We start from the raw sequence: 8,280 nt of genomic DNA, 5'->3' as shown, positions 1-8,280 counted from the left end.
CGGAAGGGCTGTAGACGATTGGTTAACTTGTGTGGTTCCTTCTACGTATTCAATAGACCGTTATGTGGAACGGAGGTTCGAGCACGACGTATGGATGATCGATTTCCACTGCATTCCGCCAACTCCTGCTAGAAATCGCACATTGAAAAGTGAGACCTCGTTAATCACTGGCACGCACAAATTTCGATTTCTGAGGGCGATAGTTGGATGAAGAAGGAACATATTTGAAACACATTCATTTATTTATATTTGTTGTAGTCCTGAAGATGGTGACAAATGTCGCCGAAACGTTCGAAATTGAATTTCCAGTGAAATAGTATGTGTTTTATGTCCAATTTCCATTGGATACCTTGCAATCATACACATTGGGACGTGAAACAACTGACTTACACCTACTCAGTTTGACAATAGATCTAATCAACAGTTCTATATACTGAGTTCAAGAAAATAAAACTCCTACTCTCTGTCAGCTGGATGAACATTAAAACACGACGTTCCTCCATTCAGCTACAAATTGAAAACAACAAAGGGAAAATATCTCGAATGCACAAGCGGCGGACCGACGATTTCAAACAGGCTAATAGGCAGTTCTTCTGGATAATTTATCGCAGCACTCTCCTGAAAGTCAATGAAAGAAAGGTCCTGTCCGTGAATCAAGTTGCTCGTCCTCTTCAGCTTTCCAAATGCGACCGCCTTGATAAATTGACACTTTCTGTAGCTTGATCTGATTCACATACTGTCGGGTTAACTGTCAATGAGGGGATGTGCACAAAAATGAAACTGCTGGGAAGATCGACAGTTTCATTTTATATCGAAATTATATTTGTGAATTCATTACTATCCATTATATTGAATATTGGAATTTTTATAATATTCATCAGTTGAGCTGATACATCAAACTATTCTGCATTATCTTTTACAATATAAGAGTAGGTGATTACAAAACTCAATTAGATAAATGATTGATTCTGGGAAAACAAATAGATTTTGATAAAACAATTACAATCTGTTTAAAATATGTTTTTCCGTTGACCAGCTGTCGCACTCCTGTGAACGATAACCCTCAGAAGTCAAAACTTGTGCGAGCTAAGAATTAATGAGGTCTTACCCCCATGTATGTGATTCCTAACACGTGTTGCACGATATCAAGTGAAAATCGATCGTTCAGCCTGAGGCTTGAACCACCGACCAACACGGCGGTCAATTCGAGTGAGTGAACAAAGCATCCACGTCGAACCGACCGGCTACCGACCGACCAATACAATATAACTTCTGAAATAACAGATACAATATTGGCATTTTATGTCAATGAATTAGTAATCCTGGCAAAACAAATATATTTTGGAAAAAGAATCACAATTTACAACAATTACTTCAAGGGAAACAGGTAATTCAGAATATTTTAATTATTGACATTTTATGATAATAGGTTTAAAAAATGGTGAATGAATAACTTCTAGTTGCACGTTTGAAAGAAAATTTGAATATTTGTTTATTGATCTCAAGATATTCCAGCAGGTTTTATTTTTGTCTGAATCTCTGGAAATCAGTGAACGCAAATTATCATTTTTTTAAAATGTCCAACAAAAAGTTATTATTCACCATCATTGAACTTGTTTTTATAAAATGTCTGTAATCACCATACTTATAAATTAACTCTTTTACTTGAAGTAATTGTTGTTAATTGTAAAATTGTAATTGTTTTTCCAAATATATTTGTTGAAGTAAAACTTCTTTACGCGCTCTTGACTTGTAGAGTAAGCTGGTGAGTTCGTAACGATAGCGTTACGAACAGTGTGATCGGGCGAGGCGAACGGAAGTTGAGAGAGAGTTTAGTGTTCCTGTTAGACAATGGTTAAATAATAATTATGCTAATGAATGGATTGAAAGAAGAGGTCCTATTGAATGGCCTCCTAGATAGTGTATTATTTAATAAACCAAAAACTACTACTTCGAACGTAGGGTACTATTTAAGTGCATTTCTTGAAATCTTTTGGATAAGGTATCACAAGTAGAGGGTTGCCATTCAAGACGGTACAGTTGTAGTGACTGGGGACGAGGGAGTAAGTTAAAACAAGTTTTGTATTACATCATGTTGCATTTCTTCAGTTTGAATTTCCATTGTCTAATATGATATAAATTGATTTGAAATCTCTGAAAGAATCTGTAAAAAATTAAAAAAGATTAGCTGAAAAATAACAATTATAACAAGCAAAAAAAACTGAAATTACAATGAAATAAAATACAAGCAAGATTTTTTCAATTTTCATCTCGTGATATTAGTTCAATTTTTTATTTTTATTTTATTTATTTTTTGGTTGTTTTTTCGAAATCTAACTTTTTCACCACAACTAATCATTTATCTAATTGAGTTTTGTAATTACCTACTGTTATATGGAAGACATTGTAGAATATTTTGATGTACCAGTTCAATGATGAAACTGTCGTGCAACGGTAAATAGAATTTATTGTGAAAATTCTATGATCATCACTCAGTGTATTCATAATATGAATTCATCAGTAGTAATTGCTTGATAGGTAGAATTGAATTCGCTTGCGTAAAATAAAATCATTAAATAAACACTTCTCACATTAAAACAAAATACTGTCTCTACAATTATCTCGTATTGATGAAAACGTGTTTTAATAGCTTCCATAATTTTCAACTAGGTATAAGTTATTATTCTGTGTATGTTATCAATTCATTGCCTAATCTCTGTCTGAAAGGAGACGAAGAGAAAATAAAACCGAAATAAAATAGAAGCTTCCCAAAATCCAGGGTTTGAATCACCCTGGTGACCACTATATTTGTTGAATATTAATTCGATGATTTTCCAAAGACGTCTGCAGATAGGCCAAAACAGTTTTAAACAATCACGTTTTTAATGAGATGATCACAGAAATGATTTATAAATAATGTATATATGATCCTTATCTCTTCTGTTATGAGATATCATATGTATTTTTTTTTCATAACTGAAATATTTGGTGAACATTAAAGATAATAAATATGACTCAAATTGAGTAATTTCCATTAAGCTGGTGAAAATACGTATTTTTCAAGAAAAATTTGTATTTCTGAAGAAAAAATAAAAACTTTACAAAGACGAAGTTTCATTTCAGTATTATTACAAACACAAAATAAACATATATTTGAAGATAAAATTCATTGACAATCCAAAATAACGTTGTTATCAGCATATACTGAAAGCATCAATTCAAGTATAGAAAAAAGATCCATTAATAATTGAACAAACTTATGATTCTGTTCATCAACGCCATCTGAAAAATGTTACATATATTTTTTTTCAGATTGAAATATTTGGTAAAACTAAAGACATCATAAACATATGATGCAAATCGATGAAAAGATGAAAACAAAATTTTATTTCCTTATTATTACGAATAGAAAAAAATCAAATATTCAAGATGAAAGTTACTAGCAATATAAAACTACGTTATTTCAATATTGTAAAATTCAAAAAACACCAATTATTTTGACTCCGTGTGAAACTGCTTGAATATCATTTGTTTATGACTGTCACTTAAGAAACTTTTGTTTTGGAATATTTTATGTACATAGTTTTCATATTTCAGATATTCATAAATGAATATTGCATTGCTAAGATATCATACCTGCTCTCAGTTGATAAGAATACGTTTTTTTCAATAGGGCATATTTAATTTCTATAATAATAAAAGAAAGTCAGTAGTCGAAAGTCAAAGTGAATCAAATATGATTGAAGTCAATATTGAAAACCAACATTTGGGTAATGTCAAAAAAGTAACCATCAATACCAACTCACCAAATTACATATATTATATTTTGCATATTCAATCTTTCTGTATGATATTTAATGTGATATTTATGTTTTACTCTTCCCAAGTTTTGGTTGAGTATATGCTTTTTCAATTCTCTGTAAAGTGAAAATTTTTCACTGCGGTCTAAGTCTTTTTGCGTTCGCTTCGTATTAGGAAGATTGAAGATTCATGGAGCTTATTTTCCAGATAATGTCAAGTTTGTTCTCTTTGCCTAGGTGTGTATACAGGGTGTAACTGAATAAGTATAAAACATTCAAGGAAGTGATTCCTCATCGAAAAAAAGATAGGATCTTTCATATAAAGAAACTTCATTGGAGCATCCCTTGTTAAGATACAGCCCCTTAAAGGGGGTACATAAAATTTGTATAACAATTTTTTTCACAAGCACTGAAAAAGTTACAATATTGGAATTAACCTGACGTTTTGTACTACCAAGAGACACTTAGCGAGTAATTTATTTGGTTTACCCCATGGTTGTAAGGGTTCGCAGCAAAAAATTATTTTACGAACAACTACAGAGATACATCGTCATAAATGCGAACTGGATTTATTGTTATTTTGTAGTTAGTACCTGCATTAAACGATTAAAGGGCAATAAACAAAACTAATTTATTAATAACAAAACACACAACATGTAGAAATCATAGTAAATGTTCAATATGTCTACCTTCAGACATTACGCATGCGTCTAGATGTAGGCGCAATGAGCCACGTATCCGCTCAAATATTCCTGGAGTCTCTCTGATTACCCTGCATGCATCGATGATGCGGTTTCTTAAGTCCTCTACATCCCGAACAGGAGTACGATAAACCAAATGCTGTAAATGGCCCCAAATAGAGAAATCGAGAGGCTTGAGATCCGGGGATCGAGCAGGCCAGTTCAGTGGTCCTCTTCGACCTATCCACTGATTTGCATGTTTCAGTTAAATGCTGACGTGCTACTTAACTAAAATGGGCGGGAGCCCCATCATGCATAAAAACATATCTCTTCTGACTTCCTCCAGCAGTAGTGGATGCACTTCTCTTAAAACTTGAACGTATGCCTCACCATTTAATTAAGAAGGTAGAAAATGAAGCCTAATTGAATCATCCCCAATAACTCCGAGCTACACGTTAAGAGAAAACTGTCCTTTATGGTTAGTTTCGACAATAGCGTGAGGGTTTTCATCAGCCCATATGTGGTAATTATGAAAATTAATAATCTTGTCCCGAGAAAAACTACATTCGTCTGTGAATTCTATCGTCTTCAGAAAGTCACAATTTCTTCTAATCATTTCCAGCATCCAATTGCAAAATTCAAGACGGTTCGGAAAGTTTCGCGGTAACAGTGCCTGTACTCGTTGAAGATGGTAAGGTTATATGAGTTGTTCCTTTAAAATTCGAAATACCGTCATATGATCAACATTTTGCTGGAAAGCAATCTTTCTAGAACTGGTAGTAGGTTGTTCTTCAATCAAATTAAGTACTCCTTCCTCAAGCTGTGGTGTTCGTACTTCTCGATGGCGACCACAATCCTGCGTTCTTTTGTCGAATTAACCATATTCTTGTAATCTTTGATGAAGTCGAGCAAATATTCTATGTGAAGTATGCTGCCGTTGAGGATACATTTCAGCATATCTTCTAGGAGCTTCTAACCCATTCCCCTGCGACAGACCGTAAACGTAATGCATATCAGCCATTTCATCATTTGTGTATGCCATTTTAATGACAAGTGAATTATTAAAGTAACAAATTAAGAACAGAACAACAATACACAATTAGTATTAATTCAATTTCGAAAATTCACAAACTGACAGCGTCATACCAATTTAATTGTCACTATCGCTAATAGCGACCTACTAGGTAGATTAGTTTCGTATTTTCGCATTTATGACGATGTATCTCTGTAGTTGTTCCTAAAATAATTTTTTGCTGCGAACTGGTTCATTTTGGGCAAAAAACTCAGGAGACATTTTTTGTTTAGAATGAAACAGTTCATCGGAAATAAATTTTTAAATGGTAATCAAATAATAAGACAAAAAGTTACATTGGAAATACATTTGAGGGGTTGCGTTTTCCACCTCTTACAACCATGGGGTAAACCAAATAAATTTCTGGCTAAGTGTCTTTTTGGTAGTACAAAACGTCAGGTTAATTTCAATATTGTAACTTTTTTAGTGCTTGTGAAAAAAATTGTTATACAAATTTTATGTATCCCCTTTAAGGGGCTGTATCTTAACAAGGGATGCCCCAATGAAATTTCTTCATAGGAATTCCTATCTTTTTTTCCATGATGAATCACCTCCTTAAATGTTTTACACTTATTTCGTTACACCCTATATAATATGAATAGGATTAAATGAGTTGTGACATAAGTGAATGGCATGTATGTGTAGTAATACATTTTTTCTCTTTGGTGACTATTCTGATGTTCTGATGTTAATATGTTCACAATAGTCAAAATTTGCATCATATTTTACATATTTAACAGACACGTTATTTATCAAATATCTGTTTATTCCATCTCATCAAGTTTATACTTATATCCTCATCTCACTATCAATGAAGCTCACCAAGTTAGTTTCATGAATTATAAATATGTCTGCAGATGAAGTAAACCCGAACGCAAAAAAGGAGAGAGGAAGAATTGATGCGGCCCAGTCGGGGCAAGTTATGTAGCGTAAAAAAATCGAGAATATCGGGGTAGCATATGCTGAGTCAGATGGTTGAACGAATACGCAAAAACTATGGGTGACTGGTATATTTTTATTCTTTGGCGACCTTTAGATTGATGAAACTTTTTCGAAACCTACAAGAAATAGTAAAAATAAACCTCCCTTTAAATCGAACTGACAAACGTTGACAATAGATAATAAATGAACCCCTTTCGGCTCTTAGTTGTGAGGGGATTTGCGGAGGTGTAATCGATGAATGAAAGGTATTGATCTGAAGGGTTAATTTCGGCCACGCAACAGAAATACTCAACGATTTTAGCGTTGACTATGAGATATGATAAAATTTTTGTACAGAACTATAGAAACGTGTCCATTTTTTATTAGTTTTCTCACTCAAAATGCTCTATAATATGCACTATTGTCGGTAAATAATCAAAAGTTGTGTCCCAAATGCACCAAATTCAATCGGTTGAAAAGTGTGCGAATATATAATTTTTTAAATTTTGCTAAGCTAACCGTAGATTGAAGGATTTCATCATGAGTTATTATACACGGAAAATTTTGTTTGAAGCAAAGATATATCTTGCATCACCTTTTCTAATAAAATTTCAAAAATCTTAGTTTCTGAAGTGAAATTTCAGAATTGTCGAAAATCTCAGAATGATCAAGTTCCTAGAAATGCATAATCACTAGCCAAAAAATTAAATTTTTGAGGTAATACCGTTAATGAAACGTTTCTTCGATGAAACTGACAGCCATGAAATTAACCTCTGTGTCATTGATAAAATTGATTTGATTGAAGATGTATCTAGCAAATGATTTTCACAAATATCACCAAAATTTTCGCAGTTAAATGCCTATTTTTGCAGTACTCATATATATTAATAGTTTCATTTCGAATAAACGAAAAACAATCACTCGAATTTGTTGGAGGTTGTTCTTAAAATGAAATGAGTGCCTAATTGAAAATAACAATTGCTATTTCATCAAGATCAGAAGTCTGATAGTGATGATTCAAAATCGAAATTATGTCACTGTCGGTTTAGTTTTTCAATAACCCTTATTTGTGAAAATCAATAAAAGTTCAATATTGTACTGCAATTTGACCCACAAACACATATTCTGTTTCGCATCCGTTGTATTCGAGCTAAGTTTACCCGTTAGATAAACATTTGAAGAGAAACTGTAATCCATTGACAGACAGATAGATCTTTTGTATTTCATGTGAAATTTATTACGTATACCCTTTCCGATAGACCCTTATACCGTTTGAATTCAAACATATGGGTCGCGTTACGGAATTATACCTGAGCAGGTAATTTTTTGGTAATGTTATATATTTCATAAAAAAGGGTTCGCAAAAGGGTTAACGTGTGAAGTGAAGAATCGGGCTATCATTCAAAAGTAACGATTACTTTCCCATGAACCTTATTTGGTGAAATTCAATGGAGCGAAAAGTGATGACATTTGCACTAAATTTCAATGTGCTACATGATATGATTTTTTTATTTCCAACTTTGACAAAACTTTTAAAATCTTTAAAAACATCATGAAATTACCTCTAGTCTCTATTATCATAGAAATAAACGCGACAAAACTTTTAAAATCTTTAAAAACTTCATGAAATTACCTCTAGTCTCTATTATCATAGAAATAAACGCGGATTATACATGCAAAGTGTGTTTATTCGACATAATAAAATTCGATTTGTTCTACTACTTTTGCAAAATATGAAATTCAAAAAATTTTATTCAAATTTAAAAACTGGTCTTTCAAAGTACACTTTGGAATTTCCATCGGAAAT

The sequence above is a fragment of the Leptinotarsa decemlineata genome, unplaced genomic scaffold, assembly GCF_025532065.1.
Source record: "Leptinotarsa decemlineata unplaced genomic scaffold, Ldec_3_MD MMD2_tig00002159_RagTag_RagTag, whole genome shotgun sequence".
Classification (NCBI taxonomy): Eukaryota; Metazoa; Arthropoda; class Insecta; order Coleoptera; family Chrysomelidae; genus Leptinotarsa; species Leptinotarsa decemlineata.
This window is presented reverse-complemented; position numbering follows the sequence as displayed.